Source organism: Panicum hallii, chromosome 6 (genome assembly GCF_002211085.1).
Source record: "Panicum hallii strain FIL2 chromosome 6, PHallii_v3.1, whole genome shotgun sequence".
Taxonomy (NCBI): Eukaryota; Viridiplantae; Streptophyta; class Magnoliopsida; order Poales; family Poaceae; genus Panicum; species Panicum hallii.
The window spans coordinates 33,240,476-33,260,394 of record NC_038047.1 but is presented as its reverse complement, the minus strand read 5'-3'; positions in this window follow the sequence as shown (position 1 = coordinate 33,260,394).

Below are 19,919 nucleotides of genomic sequence, written 5' to 3'. Positions count from 1 at the left end.
ACTGGTGATATCGAGTGATATCGTGTCCAGGCTTAGCATGGCATCCGTCTGGACGACGTGTTAGGAATCGTCGCGTATGTTTTCCGCTGCTAAGAACCTTAACTTTAACAGTTTGTAATGTTTTCTCTAGATTTGAAACTTCATACTGCTTTTAGAACTCTTGTAATGTAATTCCTTGTGATTTAAAATATGATGGTGACTGTATCTCTGGACTCACCTTCGTGTGAGGTAACCTTATTTGATCCTGTGTATCGGTGATTTATCGGGACGATACCCGACAGGCCAAGGGATTATACCGTTTGAAGCACGTTAGAGCCCTCGAGAGTGGACTCGCGTACTTGAGCCGGTATAATTCAGGTTGGTTCTGCCACAGCTGGTATCAGAGCTATAAGGTTACCCTGGAGATATATTTTACCTTAAAAATGCTTTCAGTATAAAATTTTGACCAACAAAATGTTTGGCAAAGCCGCGTTGGATTCGTTAAGGATTGTACTTAGTACGTAAAGCCCTAGGGTAATGCTTATAAGGGAAATAGAGGTGGCTGTACTATATATATAAATCTAACCTCCAGCATTACTTTCTGTCAAAACTTAAATTCATGCACAACTCAACCTTACATTCTGTAACGACACCTTCGATCGTGAGGTAAGAAGGTAAGGATCCTCAGCCAACTGAGGGAGCTTGGCCTTCCCGTCGGTGATGCGAACCGAACGCTATTTCTCAAGCAGTGGCCTACTTGAGATGCTGCCAATGTGCCAACTTCGGTTGACTACATTGGGAGTATATAGTTAGGTAAGAGGGTATGAACAGCAACATCCCCGCATTTTGCGGTACCCTTGTGAATACGTTGTTTCGACGACGTATGCTAACGTTGTCTGTACGGCGGTAATTGTACAGATGCTGTTTCTATAATGAACAGTAATGATTGGGGATGCTTTCATGATATGCTGGCATGAAAGGTTCATTAAATATATATTGTGATTTTCCTGCAGGTACCCTAACCACGATTACGAAATTAGGACGGATAGGGTTTACCGACTAGTTAATAGTGAGAGACGTATTAATTATGCCACCAAAATTAACCACGTAAGTCCGAAGATATTCGGCAGTTGCTTTTGGTTGTGAGGACGTTAGTGCGTGCATGCATAATACACTAATCAACAAAATGGGTGTTTAATTTTGTTGCTTTCCTAAGGATAGGTGACATGTTGATTGTTCTTGGCATGGTTCCAATAGGATCTTTTAGTTGGGTATCTTATGTATCTCTCTGATTTCCAGCCTTTGCTATTATCAGAATCAGTTGTCTTGTTCCATTTACCTTGTAAATTTTCAGCAGGGTAAATAAATTTTGTCATCCAAATCCTTGTTTCAGATGGTTGGAGCCACACGTGGAACCCCGAAAGGTTTCCGGGCAGATCAATCCAGCAATTCCCAACAACCATCCCTATCACTTTCACATCTAGCCGAGGTTATGGCTCGGCAAACTGAACTTCTCAATCTATTAGTACAAGCACAGCAGAATCAACAACACCAGTAGTCACGAGGTCGTGATGAACCTCTGGTAGCAACCTATCAAGATTTTCTTAGTACTCAGCCCCCGCTGTTCAGCAAAGCGGAGGAGCCCTTGGATGCCGATGCTTGGTTCCGCACCATTGAATCTAAGTTTGCTCTTCTTACGATTCCATGTGCGGACTCTAACAAGGTTCATTTTGCTGCCCAACAATTACGCGGAGCTGCGCGTATTTGGTGGGATAATTATTGTGCTATGCAAACGGATTGCCATGTTACCTCTTGGGAAGAATTCCGTAATGCCTTCAGGGCACATCATATACCTGAAGGGCTGATGGAACGGAAACTGACTGAGTTCTTAGCACTTACTCAAGGCACCTGCACCGTACTGCAATATGCATAGGCATTTAATCACCTGTGTCAGTATGGGGGCTATCATGTTGATAACGATGCCAAGAAGCAAGATCATTTTCGTCGAGGTTTGAATACTAAGCTCAAAGAACATCTGAATCTTATCAAGGCGAATACTTTCAGTGAACTGGTCAACATGGCACTGACTCAGGAGGATTGTATTACGGCACACCGTGCCGAGAAGAAGCAAAGGATCTCCACTGGACCCGCGGACGTTCAACTCTCAGAATATCAGTTTGTTCAGAATGCACTGCCTAGAGTACCCCAATGGAATGATCCGTTTGGTGGATTGGTTTTCAAGCCGTCTCAACAACAAGAAGAGTATCAACCTCCTGTACTTCTGCAACAACCACAACAAATTGGCCCACGGCCAAATGTTCAACAAGTCCAACAGAGAAGCAGCACCTATCAAAATTTCCCAAACTTCCTTTAAGCCAATCCCTAAACTTAATCATCTGATTCTTTCTGCCTTCAAATCTCGGGACGAGATTCCTTTTAGGGGGGGAGGCTGTGACACCCTAGGTGTCAAATTGCACCATAATAGGTATGAAATGTAATGCATGTGTTGAAATGTATAAGGTTGGATGCATTTGTAGAAATAAGACCTTATATGTAATTTTATGAAAATATGAGTCCTTTTGTGCAAGATACATGAGTTGCAAAAGTAACCTTCAAAGTTTACTAGGGGTTTATATGTAAAAATGTTAGTCATCATGGCAGTTTTGAAAAATTGCATGTAAGTCTAAAAGTATGAGGATTTTACTTTGGGAAGGACAAAACCCTTATAAAGTTCAAATTTAGTCCAAGTTATCAAAATAAATATGTATACTTTGAGTTTTTGAATTCAAACCCTAAAGCAATGTTGTAGAGCTTGAAAAGTTACACATTTTCTATTTTGATCATTTCTCCATCAGAACCCTGTAACAGTGGGAAATTTAGCTTTACTTCCAGGCCCTTGAAGTTTTTGTAAATTGCAATCAAGTCCTTGGCGCCCTTCTACCTTTCTTCTTCCTCTGGCTGTTCCCCTGCTCCTCTGTTCTTGCACCGCCGCCGCCGTTCCCCGATTTCCGGTCGTGGCAGTGCAGCCCCCCTTGCCCTCTCACCCTCATGCGCCGCCCCTAGCCCTGCCCGCCGCCTTAGCCCGCCTCCGTGGCCCCTTCCTGCTCTGCCACGCGCGCGCCACCGGCTGCCTGAGCGCCGCCCGTACTGCCCCCTCCATGCCGCCGTGGTCCTCGGCCTTGCGCCCCTCCCTTATCTTCTCCTCCCTATAAGTAGCTGCCCCGAGACCTCCTGAAGCTAATCCCCCACTCCCTTGCGCCTCTCCCTCGCTGGAGCACTGCTCCCAGTACCACCCCACCGCCGCCCCTCGGCCTCACGCCAGCGACCCCTTTCCCGACCTTCCCAAGCCCGGCCAAGCCTTCAAACGGGTGTGTCTCGATGTCCTCTCACTCCCCACCCCCTTTCCCCTACTACCCGAGCCCTCCCATCGCCGGATTTGAGCTCAACCGAGCTTGCTCCGGCCGGCCATGGCAGAAGGGCCTATCTGCGAGGTTTCAATTCTTTCCGAGCGTTTAAATGAAAGTTTTTCATTCTTTCTCCTTTCCAATGTGCTGAACTTTGAAAATTCCTAGGAAATCATAGAAAATTCAAAAAAATGTAAAACCAGTTGGATCTGAATCCTTATTTCAAACTCTATCACTCTTGTTTTGTGACCATGTTATGAAATTATATGGTTTGTGCTGTGTTTAAAATAGAAGTAAATGAATGCTTGTTATTTCATGTGAGTGGTATTGCTGACTTGTAAATTCAATAGAAAATTGTAGGAAATTCCAAAGATTGCAAAATTAGTTTTGTTAGAAACTAGATTTCAAGTACTACAACTTTTGTTTATGAAGTTTGATATGAAACCCAATACTCTTGTACTTATTTTAAATCTAAGGGTAAAAGGTATTTGATATATAGCTTCCATATTTTAACTTTGCTTCTCATAATTTTTGGCATGTATATTCTGTGAGCTATATGTAACCTTGTGTTGAAATTTCAAACCTAGATTTGTTTTATAACTTAACTTCTTTTGAATTAAGCTTTTCAAATTTGAAATGCTAGCTAAGCATGTTCTACAAGCCCAACTAATTAAGATCTTTTGTCATACTCTAATGTGTTGATGATTAGTGTGCAATAGAGTTCCAAAACTTTATGATCCTGCTTACCTAAGTTTTGAATTTAGAACTTAGGATTTAAAATTCAAATACGAATGTTCTAGTTTCTATTGGCTATAAATTCAGTGCTATAGTTATAACTCAATTAAGAGTGATAGTTCAAATCTAAACCCCCTGTTAGTTCATGATTTTATGTATGTTAACTGTTTGGATTGCAACTTTACCGTGAATTAAGATTGCTTTATGTACACCTTTTTGAATGTGCTACTGCATTGCATGTAGATACGACTACTTCCGCGTACGATATCTATGAGATCTCCCAGAAGTCTATAAAGGATATTTCTGAAGACCAAGAGAATGTCACCAAGGGATTATTTGAAGCCCCGAATCAAAGTTCGGAAGATAATAATACTAACATCTCTAACTCCAGCCCCACCAGTAAAGGCAAGCCCCGGTGCACATCCCAATATTTCAAGTTATTACAATTTCATTATTATATTATATATCTTGCATTACGTCTAGGAGTTGAGATGAAACCCTAGCTGCATAAGATCTTAGGAAACCAATGTATTGTACCCAAGTCCATACCGTTTAGATGCTCTGCTAAATAGGACCGGTAGAAGTCGGATGATTTCCTGTCACTCGCGCGATATAGGAGTTGTAATGTTTACATTCCTGTAATCACTATAAGGATGACGGATGGGAGATTTGTGAGGTATCATGGTTGAGATGATACCCCGTCTGTGTTGTTGAATTGGATAAGGCCGCAGGGTGTGGTAGCGGTGGTTAAGCGTTTGAAAGTACTAGCCACATGCCGCCAAATATTGTAAGCGGTAAGCCTAGTAGCCAATCGGCCCGAGGAGTGGACATACCTCCCACCACATGTATTTGGTTCTTCTGGTTACTTGGTTCGACTGGGGAATACGTGTTGCAAGGGCAACCAGGAGTACGGGTTTTGTAGTCGCGCTACAGACGTACGTCCTGCACATATAGGGTGTGCGTATGGTCCTGCAGTCGCTTGTGGTGGCTCTGATCCACGAGTCGGAATGAAAGGCAAACGGTTGCTTCGGAACGACCCTTTGGTGTTCCAAGCGTGTGAGTTAGGTTTACCTTGCAAGGTTGAAAATTCGATTCAGAATCGTCAGCTTCTCATGAAGATTGAGTCTGCTTGATCCCTTTACCACATAGAGTAACAAGAGCAATATTATGGTTATCAAAGATGATGCTTGACCAAAGATTATACCATGTTTGCTTAGTTATAGGTGCTTATCTAGAATGGATAATCAACTAGAACCTGAAAGCTAAAAGTTGAAATTAAGGATCTACTCTTTGTTGCTTTTCAGCTAAAATTAAACCCAGAACCATTAAAAGCTTTCATAAGTCTAGTTATGGGCTAAGTATACTCAGTCTTGCTAGTTGTATGTTTTTCAGGTGATATCTGTGAAGATCCTACTTTTCCCTTTGCCTTGGCCCTGTGCTCTTCCAGATGATTGGTCCGTGGAATGGGATCCGTCCCCGGCCAGCACTGGTGATATCGAGTGATGTCGTGTCCGGGCTTAGCATGGCATCCGTCTGGACGACGTGTTAGGAATCGTCGCGTATGTTTTCCGCTGCTAAGAACCTTAACTTTAACAGTTTGTAATGTTTTCTCTAGATTTGAAACTTCATACTGCTTTTAGAACTCTTGTAATGTAATTCCTTGTGATGTAAAATATGATGGTGACTATATCTCTGGACTCACCTTCGTGTGAGGTAACCTTATTTGATCCTGTGTATCGGTGGTTTATCGGGACGATACCCGACAGGCCAAGGGATTATACCGTTTGAAGCACGTTAGAGCCCTCGAGAGTGGACTCGCGTACTTGAGCCGGTATAATTCAGGTTGGTTCTGCCACACCTATAGTTCTTTTATTCTTTCATAACATAAATTTTCCGATAGCTGTTTCTTTTCAACCCTAGCTCCGTTTTCCGCGTTTCTTTCATTCTCGTGACCGTAGCAACAAGCCCTATCCTTTAGTACGCTATTTTAAAGCTTTCATTTTATTTGGTGTACCCGTTCTTAGTTGTTCTTGTTTGTTTGCTTACTTGTATGATTTCGGTCCGATGTTGGTGTGATGTTAGAAGAAGCGTGAGCTAAGAGCTTTGAAGATTAAAAGTTTCAAGAACAAGATTGAAGACTCTGAGTAGCTATTCTCTAAAAGAAAGGCAAGTGTTTTCTTGATCATTCTTTTGTCCTAATAATCACAATAAATATAACTTTTTTCTTTATATGCATGCATGTGTCCTAATTTTGATGGATCCTAATTAAGGATATGCCTAGTCTTTATGATCATTCCTTGCCAACCTGGGTTTTATCTTTATTGTTGGGTAGCTATTGCTTAGTTGCTATAACTGGTTTCGGTTCGGGAATAATATATAACCATGATGATAGCAATGATGATGCTACACCTGTTTTATCCATGTTCATGCTCTTGGTGATGTTAATCACAAGATTATATGTTTAATTGGGACATGGAGAACCACCCAGGAAAATAGTGCAACCACAATACTATATGGCTCTGGTCTTGGCTAATTAACTAGAAACTCTAGCTTGTGATGATCTTACCGAAAGGGCAAGAGGGGAGTGCATTGATGGGGTATAACCCGGTCCTCTTGAGGCGTAGATATGTTCCTGGTTAAGGCGTCTTCCTTATTAGGGAGGGTTATGACCACTACGGCCTGAAACCTTAGTGGATTGTCATAAGTTAGGGAATCTTTGTAAAGGCTTCGTAGTGAATCCCTTGCCACTCACCTCGGAAGTGTTTAAGAGGCTAGCTACCTCGGGCAAATCGGGAGACACGAGTTGTGGGTAAAGTGTACAACCTCTGCAGAGTGAAAACTGATATATCAGCCGTGCTCACGGTTAAGAGCAGCTTGGACCCTCACATGATAATTGAACTTGAAGATGAATTAAATCGTGGACCATGGTTATGGTTATGGTTATTGTGGACCGTGTTTATGGTTATGGTTATGCTTGTGTTGTATCTCTTCTCTCTTTTAGTGTGGGTTTTGGTATGAACTTATACCTTAGTAATCAGGTGCTAATAAAACTTGACCAACTAAAATTGCTTATCGCAGTAAGCCAGTCAGCCTTTCCTTGATTTTGGCCTTCATGTCATATAATTCCCAACACTTGCTGAGTACCAACCATAAGTGTACTCACGCTTGTTATAATTGCTGCTCAGAGGAGAAAGTGATGTGAAGTCTTTTGAAGATGATGCTGAGTTCTAGACCTGCGCAACCCCCGGTCGATTGCCTGTGAAGTTTGGAGTCTTCGTTTCCAGGATAAGTTGTATAACTCTGATAATCTTTATAGTGTTTAAATTCACTTTTCGTGATACTGTTGCTGATTATTCACTAATGAAGTCACTATATGGATGGAACTTGATCCTGGCATACATATAGTTATGCATTCGGTTTTGTCCTTAAAAACCGGGTGTGACAGAGGTGGTATCAAAGCTGTGTCGACCGTAGGATGCCAGCCTAGATAGTAATGGTCGTTTTTTAAGATCTATTTTGACATAAAAGTCATATTTTACCATATCCTTGACTCTCTTGTTGTTTATTCCTCGTCCTTCTTCATTTATCTCATCCGTGATGCTGCTTTTATCTAACTCTATGTTCTTTTGTTTTATCCCCTCCTTTCCATTGCTCTTACATCTCACAATTTTCTTATCTACTTGTACCCTCATTGGCATTGGTTACCTTGTATGCATTTTTTTCCAATTTACCTTCTTCTTGATTTCAAGTTTGGCTCCTTTGGAAATCCTCTTGTCTTCTATTCCAAATGGATTTATTTAGCTTCTCTCCTCTGGTTACAAATGTTAGATTGTCCAACCTTGTGCCCCACACGAAGAATGGAAGTAGCAGTCTACAACAAGAAGTCAAGGCGGAGCAACTGAAGACTACACTGGACTCATAGGCATTACACTTAACAAGTCAATGTTCCGCCAGACAAGCTGGGAGAGATGCCTACATCAAGAATGCTGAAGCTTTAGGATATGACCCATACTTAAGAGGTTTCCCTTTTCAATTGTAAAACGCTAGTTTCGGTTGTTCGATAGTTTGCTTTGGTGTGCTTGTAATTCTTGTTGTTTTGCTCTTGACTGCTTAGACCCCTTGTTTTTGCTCATTGATGTGTTGTGGGATTTGTGCCTGCAATGACATCATTTATTCCTTAGTTTTCTCAAACACGACATCCTCACGTTCCAAAGCATAAGCCAGCAGAAAAGACCCAAACCCAAATTCCATCTTTTTATCTTGATACCCATCTTATCATATCGCTTTACTCCTTGTCAGAAGCTCTTTGCCCTATCTCTTCTTTCTATCTCGAGACTTTACGAATCTTTCATCAACGCCGTCTTCTTGCTCCTTAGCAAAAGTTAGCACAGAAGACCCAAATCCGTTTTCTCTCTTTCTTGATACCCATCTTGTTACCTTGTCGCCTCCTTTCAACCACAAGATTTTGTGAATCTCTCATCAACCTCATCTGCTTGGAAGCATGTGAAGAAGACCCAATCATCTTCCCTCCTTTTCTTGTTACCCATCTTGCCATCTCGCCTTACCCCTTATCAAAAAAAGAAGAACTCTATGTTCTATCTCCCCTTCCAATCACCAGCCATTGTGAAACTCTCGTCAACTCCTTCTACTCAATCCAATTGAAAGCAAGAGAAGAAGAAACAAATCCCTAAATTCTCTCATTTTCTCGATACCCATTATTATCTTGTCGCCTCCTTGATGAAATCTTTTGCCCTAACTCTCATCTTTGTCACCAGCCCTTGCAAATCTCGCGACGAGATTCTGTTTAAGGGGGGTAGTTCTGTCAAACCCTAAAATATTCAATTTTAGGATGTCAATATCTTTTACAATATGTTCATCTATCAATAGGATTTTCCAAGAATTTTCAGAATTTTTCTGGCAATTACTCACATTTATCCTAGAGCTAGAACCTATTTTTATTTGGAAAGCTCTAAAATTCTTTTTCATGAGGTCCAAATATTCTATTTGGATTCCTCGTGTCCTAAAATTTATCTCCCGAGCTTCCTCGGAATTTTTGAGATTCTTCCGGATATATTTTTCGTTGTTTAAAATATTTATCTGGACTTTTCTAGATTTATTTTAAGCTTAAAAATATGTTCTGGAATATATTTCTATTTTTATTTTCATTGTAGTCAGACCGAGCCGTATCTTTGTGGTACATCGTTTTAACCTTGTCCTCTCCGAATCCTGAATATGCCCCATCGAGCTTCCGATTCTCTAACATTACTCCCCGATCAGGTCACGCTTGAAAACGATGCCTCGTGGCTCCACATCAGTGTTTCTTCGACGATGTTTGATCACCGTCAGCTCCAATGACTTGGCCTGATCCCTTCCTTCTCTTTTCGCGCTCCGAAATAAATGGTTCACGTTCAACCAGCTCTGTCATCCCGTTTTCGTGTTCAGCCCTCAATGTTCAAGGACCTCAATGTAATACACATATAACTTTCAAACCAGAGCTCAAATGTAGATGGGCCCAAAAGCAAAAGTGTAGGGTTTTTCAAAATCTACAAGTTTGCTTTAGGGTTCATCTACAGAAGAGCAACAGTTTTGAAATTAACATGAAACTTAGCAAAGTTTTCAAACTTTATGTAAATCCTATAGATAAAACTACACTACACATATATCCAAAGGGTAGTTTCACTTACCTTTGCAATTTAAACACAAGTTTTGAACTTTTGCAAAACAACTCTCATACTTTTGAAACCTACCGCCCATGCTCACCCATTTAGCACAAAAGAACCCTGATTTAAATATAATTATATAAATAACCCTTTCCCCTAGCATTTAAATTTCTAATTACACTTTTGCCACATTTTGCACATAATAACACACTAAAAGCCTAGGGTGTGACCATGCTATTTACCTGAGTGTCACAGCCTTCCCCTCTAAAAAGAATCTCGTCCCGAGATTCCGGAACAGAAGAATTTGGATGCTTAATTTCGGAAGTTGGCTTGGAAGAAGCCTGGGAAATTATGCTGAAGATAAGATTCGGTTTCCCATGTTGCTTCTTCTTCTGTGTGATGGTTCCACTGAATCTTGTACATTCTGATGGTCTCTCTTCTAGTGCTCCTTTCTTTAGTGTTTAGCACTTTAAGGGGGTGTTCTGTATAAGTCAGATCAGGTTCGATTTCGATAGTCTGAGGATCGATAATTTCTGTAGGAATCTTGACACACTTCCTAAGTTGGGATACATGGAAAATGTTATGAACAATACATGGAAAATGTTATGAACAGCTGCTAACTGAAAGGGAAGTTGAAGGCGATAAGCTACAGGTCCACAGATTTCAAGGATTTCAAAGGGTCCGATGTATCGAGGAGCAAGTTTCCCTTTTACGCCAAACCTTTGAATACCTCGAGTAGGAGATACTCGAAGATATACGAAGTCTCTGACTTGAAACTGTAATGGTCTTCTTCGTATATCAGTGTAGCTTTTCTGTCGAGATTGGGCTGCCTTTAAATTGTTCTGGATAATCTTTACTTTATCCTCTGCTTCCATGACCAGGTCGGGTCCAAAGACTTTACGTTCGCCGGTTTGTGACCAACTCAAAGGAGTTCGGCACCGGCGACCGTACAATGCTTTGAATGGGGCCATCTTAAGACTAGTCTGATAGCTGTTATTGTAAGAAAATTCTACCAGTGACAAGCATTTATCCCAATTCTTGTCATATTGAAGGGCGCAGGCTCTAAGCATATCTTCCAAAATCTGATTTACCCTTTCAGTCTGTCCATCTGTTTGAGGATGATATGCAGAGCTTCGAATTAACTTAGTCCCAAGAGCATATTGAAGTTGCTCCCAGAACCGAGCAATAAATTGCGCTCCACGATCGGAAATGATCGTCTTAGGTATTCCATGAAGACGAACAATGTGATCCAAGTAAATCTCAGCATACTTCTTGGTATTATATGTAGTGTGTACGGAAAGGAAATGTGCAGTTTTGGTTAATCGATCAATGATTACCCAAATGGAGTCATGCCTTAGAGATGTATTGGGCAAACCAACAATAAAGTCCATACTGATATCCTCCCACTTCCAAGAGGGAATAGGTAGAGGTTGAAGAATACCAGCAGTTTTTAGATGACTGGCTTTGACTCTTTGGCAGATATCACATTCTGAGACATACTTGGTGATTTCTCGTTTCATACGAGTCCACCAAAAGTTCTGTTTCAGATCCTGGTACATCTTCGTACTGCCAGGGTGCATAGAGAATTTGGATAGGTGAGCTTCGTCCAATATCTGTTTACGGAGCTTATGGTCCTTGGGTACAATGATACATTCGTTGAACCATAATACTCCTTCTGGATCCACTTGGAAACATTTATATTTCTCTTCTCCTTGTGTTATCTTTTGCTTAATGATTCTAAATCCCTTACTGCGCTGCTAAGCTAGAACAATGTCATCCCTAAGTGTGGCTTCAACTGAGAGATGGTTCAAGTCACCTTGGGGAATGATTTCTAGATTAAGCTTTCTCATTTCCCAACAAAGAGTTTCGTTGAAAGCTTCAACAAATAAGCAAGAACAATGTGCTTTGTGACTAAGTGCATCTGCAATGACATTGGCCTTGCCTGGATGATAATGTACCTCTAGATCATAATCCTTGATCAGTTCTAACCAGCGTCTTTGCCTCATATTCAAATCTGCTTGTGTAAAGATATATTTGAGGCTTTTGTGGTCGGTGTATATATGACACTTTGCACCCATTAGATGATGTCTCCAAATTTTCAGGGCATGAATGACAGCTGCTAGTTCGAGATCATGAGTAGGATAGTTCTATTCATGAACCCTGAGTGCTCGTGATGCATATGCAATTACTCGGCTGTCCTGCATAAGTACACCACCAAGCCCGGTTCCTGATGCATCACAATAGATGTCAAAAGGTGTTGACACATCTGGTTGAGCCAAGACTGGAGCAGTAGTAAGATGATCTCTGAGGATGTGGAATACATTATCGCATTTTTGATCCCAAGCGAATTTAACACCTTTCTTTAGTAGTTCGGTCATAGGTTTGGCTATTCTGGAAAGTCAGGAATGAAACGACGATAATAGCCAGCTAGACCGAGAAAACTACGGATCTGATGGACTATTGTGGGAGGTTTCCAATCCATCACTTCTTGTACTTTGCTGGGGTCAACGGATATACCGTCACCAGAAATGGTATGACCCAGAAATTTCACAGTATCTAACTAGAACTCACACTTGGAGAATTTGGCGTATAAATGGTGGTCTCTTAATTGCTGAAGAATGACATGAAGATGTTTGGCATGATCTTCAGGGTTTTTGGAATAGATCAAGATGTCATCAATGAAGACCACAACAAACTTGTCGAGTTCTTGCATGAAAACAGAATTCATGAGATACATGAAATAGGCAGGAGCATTGGTAAGACCAAACGACATGACCAGATATTCGTATAGACCATATCGAGTGGAGAAAGCTGTTTTTGGAATGTCACTGGGCCGAATCTTAATTTGATGATAGCCGGAACGAAGATTAATCTTAGAAAATACCTTAGCTCCGGCTAGCTGATCGAAGAGAATATCAATGCGGGGTAGGGGATACTTATTTTTGATAGTTACCGCATTGAGAGGACGGTAGTCCACATATAGCCTTAAGCTATTGTCTTTCTTTTTCACAAATAAGGCTGGACAACCCCATGGTGATGCACTTGGATGGATGAAACCTTTGTCTAAGAGGTCTTGGAGTTGGATTTTCAACTCGGCCAAATCGTTAGGAGGCATACGATAGGATTTCTTAGAGATAGGGGCTATGCCAGGTTGGAGTTCTATGATAAACTCGATGTCTCTATCTGGGGGCATTCCAGGAAAATCGTCCGGAAAGACATCTGGATATTCACAAACAATAGGGATATCCATTAACTTAATCCCAGATGCAGCATAGGTGCAAGAGTTGAGGTACTTTGGTTGTGGAAGATAAAGAATGGTAGGTTCGTGTTCAGGTGAATCTATCTCCACAGTTCGAGAAGAGATATCTAAAGACACATGGTGTTGGGTCATCCAATTCATTACTAAAAGAACATCCATTCCTTCTACGTCTAGTAATAGTAAATCTATCCTCATCAGATTGTTACCCATTTGAATTGGCACGCTTCTACAAACTTGGTTTGAGGAGATTCTACCACCAGGAGTTGTTATCATATATACCCCACTAACAGGATAAATATCCAGGCCTATTTTAGTTCCAAGCTTTGCACTGACAAAACTATGGGTGGCACCAGTATCAAAAAGAACAATAACGGGGTGATGGTTGATAGAAAATGTATCCGTTAATATTGGTGCCCCTTCGGGGAGTTCGGAGAGTGTGGTGAGGTTCACCCTTCCTTGGCGGACCTGGACCACTTGCCTCCTGTTCTTGCCCTTGCTGGTTGGACTGGATGTCTGCCCTTGGAAAGATTTCCTAGGTTGAGGGCAATCCTTGATAAAATGGGACAGGCTTCCGCAGTTGAAACAACGATAGTTGCTGTTTCCTTGGTTGGCTGGCGGAAAGCTCGACCGCGGACCTTGTTGTGGTTGCTGTTGAATTTGTGGCGTCAGTGGTCGGTTGAATCGTGCCTGTTGGGGTGGTCTGGCTACCCATCTGCCAGGCAAATTGCCTCGAGGCGAGGCTCGAGGGGCGTTACTCGGGACCAACCGATACCTTGATGGTTGCGTAGTTGCAGGCCCTGTAAGTGCCTTCCGTTTCTTTTCAGCTTTGTGGGCTGAGATACAATCTTCTTGAGTAATGGCCATGTTGACCAGTTCATTGAAATTATCGACCCTTACCAAATTCAGTCGTTCCTTAAGTTTGTTGTTCAGGCCTCGGCGAAAACGATCTCTTTTGCCGGCATCACTGTCCGCATGGTATCCCGCGTATTGGCACAAGTGGTTGAAAACTTGTGCGTATTGCATGACGGTGCGGGTTCCTTTCATTGTGCTTGCGCTCAATGAGTCCCTCGGGTATATGGTGCACTTGAAAGGCGGTCCGGAACTCATCCCAGGTGACAACATGATCGGTAGGCTGCATGGCGTAAAAATGATCCCACCATAGGCGAGCTGTGCCGCGGAGTTGCTGGGCTGCAAAAAGCACCTTGTTTTCATCTGAACATGAAGCAGATAATAAGGCGAACTTGGACTCGATGGTTCAAAGCCAAGCGTCTGCGTCCAGAGGCTCATCTGCCTTATGGAATAATGGAGGCTGGGTACTGAGGAAGTCTTGGTAACTGGCCGATAGGGGTTCATCTCGGCCTCGGGGTTGCTAATGGAAGTGGCCCATTTGAGCCTACACAAGCTGGTTGAGAAGTTCTGTTTGTCGGGCCATGACCTTGGCCAAATTTGGAGGTGGCGGTGGCGGTTGCTGAGAACCACTGGCCTGATCTGCCCAGAATCCTTCCGGGGTTCCGCGAGTAGCTCCAACCATCTGAAATAAAGGAGATATCCATTATCAACCATATTCTTACTCCAATTTCAGATGATATACAATTACCAAATGGAAATGTAATTCATATGCTCCATTCAATCCACTCAGAATAGATGCAAGGATATTGAGCAAGATAATAAAACACAAGATTTAGATTGCTATATAAACACTGGTGATCCTTACATCTTACATCAATGCACTTAAACCACTACAAACCTTTGCCTAAGTGCACATGCCACATATACAACAAGTGGCTCTAGATCTAGGTAGATTACACACCGCCTATGTCACATTTTTCTACACTAGTTACAACTAGACTATCACCCACTCAACCACAACTAAAAGTCATCAAAGTTGCCCACTGATGACTGACTGCCAGAAGAAGAATGATAGGGACTAATAACAGGATCTCCGTGCTCAAAATCGATCTCGGAGACTCCTTCGATTTCTTCAGGATCTTCTTCTTCCTCTTCGGGGGCTGGTACAGCAGGGGGTGCTGGCTGCTGTTGGAGTTCGTTGATCTGGGCTTGGGCATCATCAACCTCGAGAATGAGGTCATGGATCTGTTCTTGAAGGAACTCAATGATCGTGTTGCGTTGGGTGATTATCGCGTCATTTTCATTGATCTGATCTTCCCGGTGATGAATAGTCTCATTTCGAGCAGCGATGATCCCATCTTTCTCAATCACCAAGGCTCGAAGTTGGTCAACTTGGGTGACTTGTTGATCAGCCTCCCTATAGTAACTTCGCGCAGTATTAATCAACTGACCCATCTCGCGACGTAGTAGCAGTTGATAATGATGCTGCACACCCATAAACCGCATAGTACCCCGAAGTGCTTCCTCCGTGGAACCTTCTAACCTGTGACCTTCGGGGACTACTTTGAGATCCCACTCTGGATCCTCGGGATCAGTGGTAGAAAATATACCGATCGGCTATCCTGCAGCTTCTCTCGGATGCTGTTTACAGAAAAGATAAATGGCCTCCAGTGCTGCTCCTTCAAGGGTGTCAACTATTCGATAACCCATCACATCAACTTCAATAGGTTGCCATTGGGAACGGAAGGGATGCTGGGGAATAGTCATTCTAACTCGACATCGGCGAACACCCTCTTCCTGGTACTCGACCGTGTCATACTGTGGAGGCTCAGTATAACTGAGCGAACGCAGTGACTCCTAGAGATGGTGAGGGAAACCCTCCCAGTGCAAGGCATCTGTATGGAAATGCCAAGTCGGATCCCAAAAGATGTTAGGAGGGGCTGCCATCTGCAACAAGAATGCAAATGGTGAGACTTTTTACCTTGCTGAGAAATCACAAGATAAATGGAACGAGATAATCAATTCTGATAACAGCAAAGACTGGAAATCAGAAGGATGCCTAATGTACTCAAGATACCCAACTTAAAACTACCATGAGAACCCTATCAACCCATTCCAAAAACAAACAACACACCATTCATCCTTAACAGTATTAAACACACATTGCATTCTTTTGTTTGACAACGGATTATGCATGCACGTACTACTCGTCCTCACAACAAAAAACAACTGCCGAATATGTTCGGACTTACGCAGTTAATTTCGGTGGCAAAACACATACGACACTCCCTAATAACTAATCGATTAATCCTACTCATCCTAACCTCTTAACCGTGGTTAGTGTACCTGCAGAAGAACGCATATATATATCATGAACCTTTCATGGCAGCACGACATGAAAGCGTCCCCAAACAATACTGTTCACTATAAAAACAGCATCTGTACAATTACCGCCGTACAGACAACGTTAACATACGTTATCGAAACAACGTATTCACGGGGGTACCGCAAAATGTGGAGGTATGAACAGCGATCGCCATACCCTGCGCAGAACCATATACTCCCAATATGATTAACCTAAGTTGATATATTGGCAGCATCTCAAGTAGGCCACTGCTTGAGAAACAGCGCTCGGTTCGCATCACCGACGGGAAGGCTAACTCCCCAGTTAGCTGAGGATCCTTACCTTCTTACCTCACGATCATAGGTGTCATTACGAAAAGTAAGGTTAAGTTGTGCATAAACTTAAGTTCTGACTGAAAGTAGTGCTGCAAGTTAGAACTATCTATACAGATATAGATACCGATAGCCACCTGATATTTCCCATATAAGTCCCTAGGGCTTTACGATCTAAACACAACCTTAACGGTTCCAAAGTACTTTGTAAATTCATTTGTTGGGCTAGTTTTATCCTAAATACACTTTTTAAGAGCTATTGCAATTGTCAAAGTAAACCTACAGCTCTAATACCAGCTGTGGCAGAACCGCCTGAATTATTCCGGTTCAAGTGCGCTAGCCATCGCCATACAGCCGATAATGACTCAACGCACTTCAAACGGAACAATCCGTTGGTCTGTCGGGTCTCCGCCCGATACAACCACAGTTCGTCAGGATCGAGGCAGGTTTACCTCGCACGAAGGCAAGTTTACAATCACAGAACAGCTCATCAACCTGAAATTTACAGATAGTCAAATATTATTACAAACCGGGTTCAAACTTAAGTAAAACTTATACAAGCCGTGTTTAAACTGACAAGCCGAACAACTTGTCCAAACTCACAGCGGGAGGGAAAGAACACGTGACTACACACGTCGCGAAAGTGGACACCATGCTCAGCCCAAGGCCTGGTGTCACTCAGGAGGGTCACTGCCAGCCGGGGACGGATCCCACTCCACGGACCAGCCAAAAGGAACAATCGTTGGCCATACAGGGTTGTTCGTGGGATTCTCGAAAGTTAAACCTGAAACAGATACTAGCTAGGCTGAGCATTCTAATACTCAGCAAGGCTTACCCGGGTTTGGGTATACTTTAGCCCGTAACTAGACTCATGAAGGCATTGTAAAGGTTCTGGGTTTATTTTCAGCTGAAGAGCAACAAAGAGTATGATCTATTTTCAAATTTTAGCTTTCATATTCTAGTTGATTATCCATTCTAGGTTAGCACCTACACTAAGCAAGCAAGATAGAGATTATCATCCATCAAAAATTGTTCCATCATTAGTTACACTTCTTACTCTATGTGGCAGAAGAATAAGCAGTCTCAATTTCCGCGAGAGACGGACGATTCTGAATCGAGTTGCAACCTTGCAAGGTAAACCTAACACACACGCTTGGAATACCGACAGGTCGTTCCGAAGCAACCGTTTCCCTCTTCCGGGTTATGGATCAGGGCCACCACAAGCGACTGCAGGACCGTACGCACACCAATTGTGCAGGACATACGTCTGTAGCATGACTACATGATCCTGTATTCCTGTCTGCCTTGCAGAACGCACTCCCACACGTCGGTGCGTGTAAACATAAAATAAAAGTCGAGTGGTGGAGACATGTCCATTTGCCGGGCCATTCAGGTACTAGGCTTACCGATTTACCATATTTCACGGCATGTGGCTAGTACTTTCAAATGCTTAGCCACCACTACCACACACTGCGACGTTAACCACTTTTACAAAACAGACAGGATAAACCTTCAGGTCATGATACAGCACATGACCCTGTCCATTATCCTTATAGTGATTGCAGAATTGTAAACAAGCAACTCCTATATCGCGCGAGTGACAGGAAATCACCCAACTTTTACCGGTCCTATTTAGCAAAGCATCTAAGCGATAAGGACTCGGGTACAATACATTGGATTCCTAAGATCTTATGCAACTAGGGTTTCATTTCAACTCCTAGACGTAATGCAGGATATATAATATAATAATGAAGTTGTAATAAATTAAAATACTGGGGTATGCGTCGGGGCTTGCCTTCTTGAGTGGGGTTGGGGCAGGAGTGTTAGAGATTTCCGAACTCTGGTTCGGGGTTTCAGTTAGATCCTCGGTGATGTTTATCGGGTCTTCAGAAAACTCTTAGTCTTGTCCCAAGACCAACTCGTAGTCTCCGTTGTCGAGCGTCGTTGATTCTACATGATATGCCACAATTTATTTGAGATGGTGTTTAAGTCAAATATTTTATTTCATGATAAACTCGCAATCCAAGAATTAACACACATGAACTCAGAAAACAAGGGGGTTTAGTTGTGAATTATCATTCACATTTAGGTCATGATTATAGTATTGAATTTATTAAAAACAGGAACTAGAACATTTGAATTTGAATTCAAATTTCAAGCTTAAATTCAAAACTTATGTAAATAGAATCATAAAGTCTTGAAAATTTAATTATTGACTAATTATTAACACATTAGATGATGACAATAAGATCTAATTAACTACGCCTAAGGAGCATGCTTAAATAATTTCAAATCATTTCAAATTCGAATTGCCCAAATTCAAAAGAACTTAAATTACAAAAAGATTTAAGTTTGAAACTTCAACATATGTTCACACATGACCTATAGAAGCTATATACCAAAAATTATAAGAAACAAATCTAATATGCAGAAGTTATGTATAAACTACCTCTTAACCTTAGATTTAAAATAGACGCAAAAATATTTAGTTTCAAACTAAACTTCATTAGTAAAAGTTATAGGGTTTGAAATCTAGTTTCCAACAAAGTTAGTTTTGCAATTTTTGGATTTTTCTACAGTTTTCTATGAATTTTTCAATACAGTTGTTCTATGCACATGAAATAACAAGACACATAGGGGGGGGGGTCTGAAGCGTCCCCTCATCCGAGGTGACTTAAATGTGATACAAAAATCAGTCCCAGGAGGCTGATACACATTTATTACATCAGATAGTACATTACCGTACAAACCTCCAAGGAGGCGGACACTCGATACAAACGATAATCAGTAATAAAACAGCTATGGTGATACACCAAAGCACGACCCACATGGGATCCAGCTCGGGCTCTCAGAGTAACGCGCTAGCAGAAGCATCTTGCGAAGGGCCAACACCACAGGCAAAGTTGGGTGCGGACGCAACATCTATTCGACATCATCAACAATGAAGTCCGGATCTTCCTCTGAAGAAAACCACAAATATATATATCGGGTGAGTACAAAAGTACTCAACAAGTCCAACCCCATCCACGGAGGGGGTAACACAGATATGCACAGGATGAACTAAGGATAAGGCTGAGGTTTATTTGCAGTAAAGCTAGATTTTACACATGCAAGGGTTTATTATTATTTTTTTAAAAGTGTTTTTCCCAAAGCAATTCTTTAGTAACCGAGTAATCAGAGGGGGGTTGATCCTACACAAAGGATCCAAGTTTTAAATGCTACCGGATTCCTCATCCACGGTAGCTCATGGCACATCTGCCGGACACTTTCCAAAAACAACCCACACCATGGAACCATCCATCCCAGAAGCTAGTTATGTGACCAAACCGTAACTCGCCCAGTACCGTGGGCACGGCT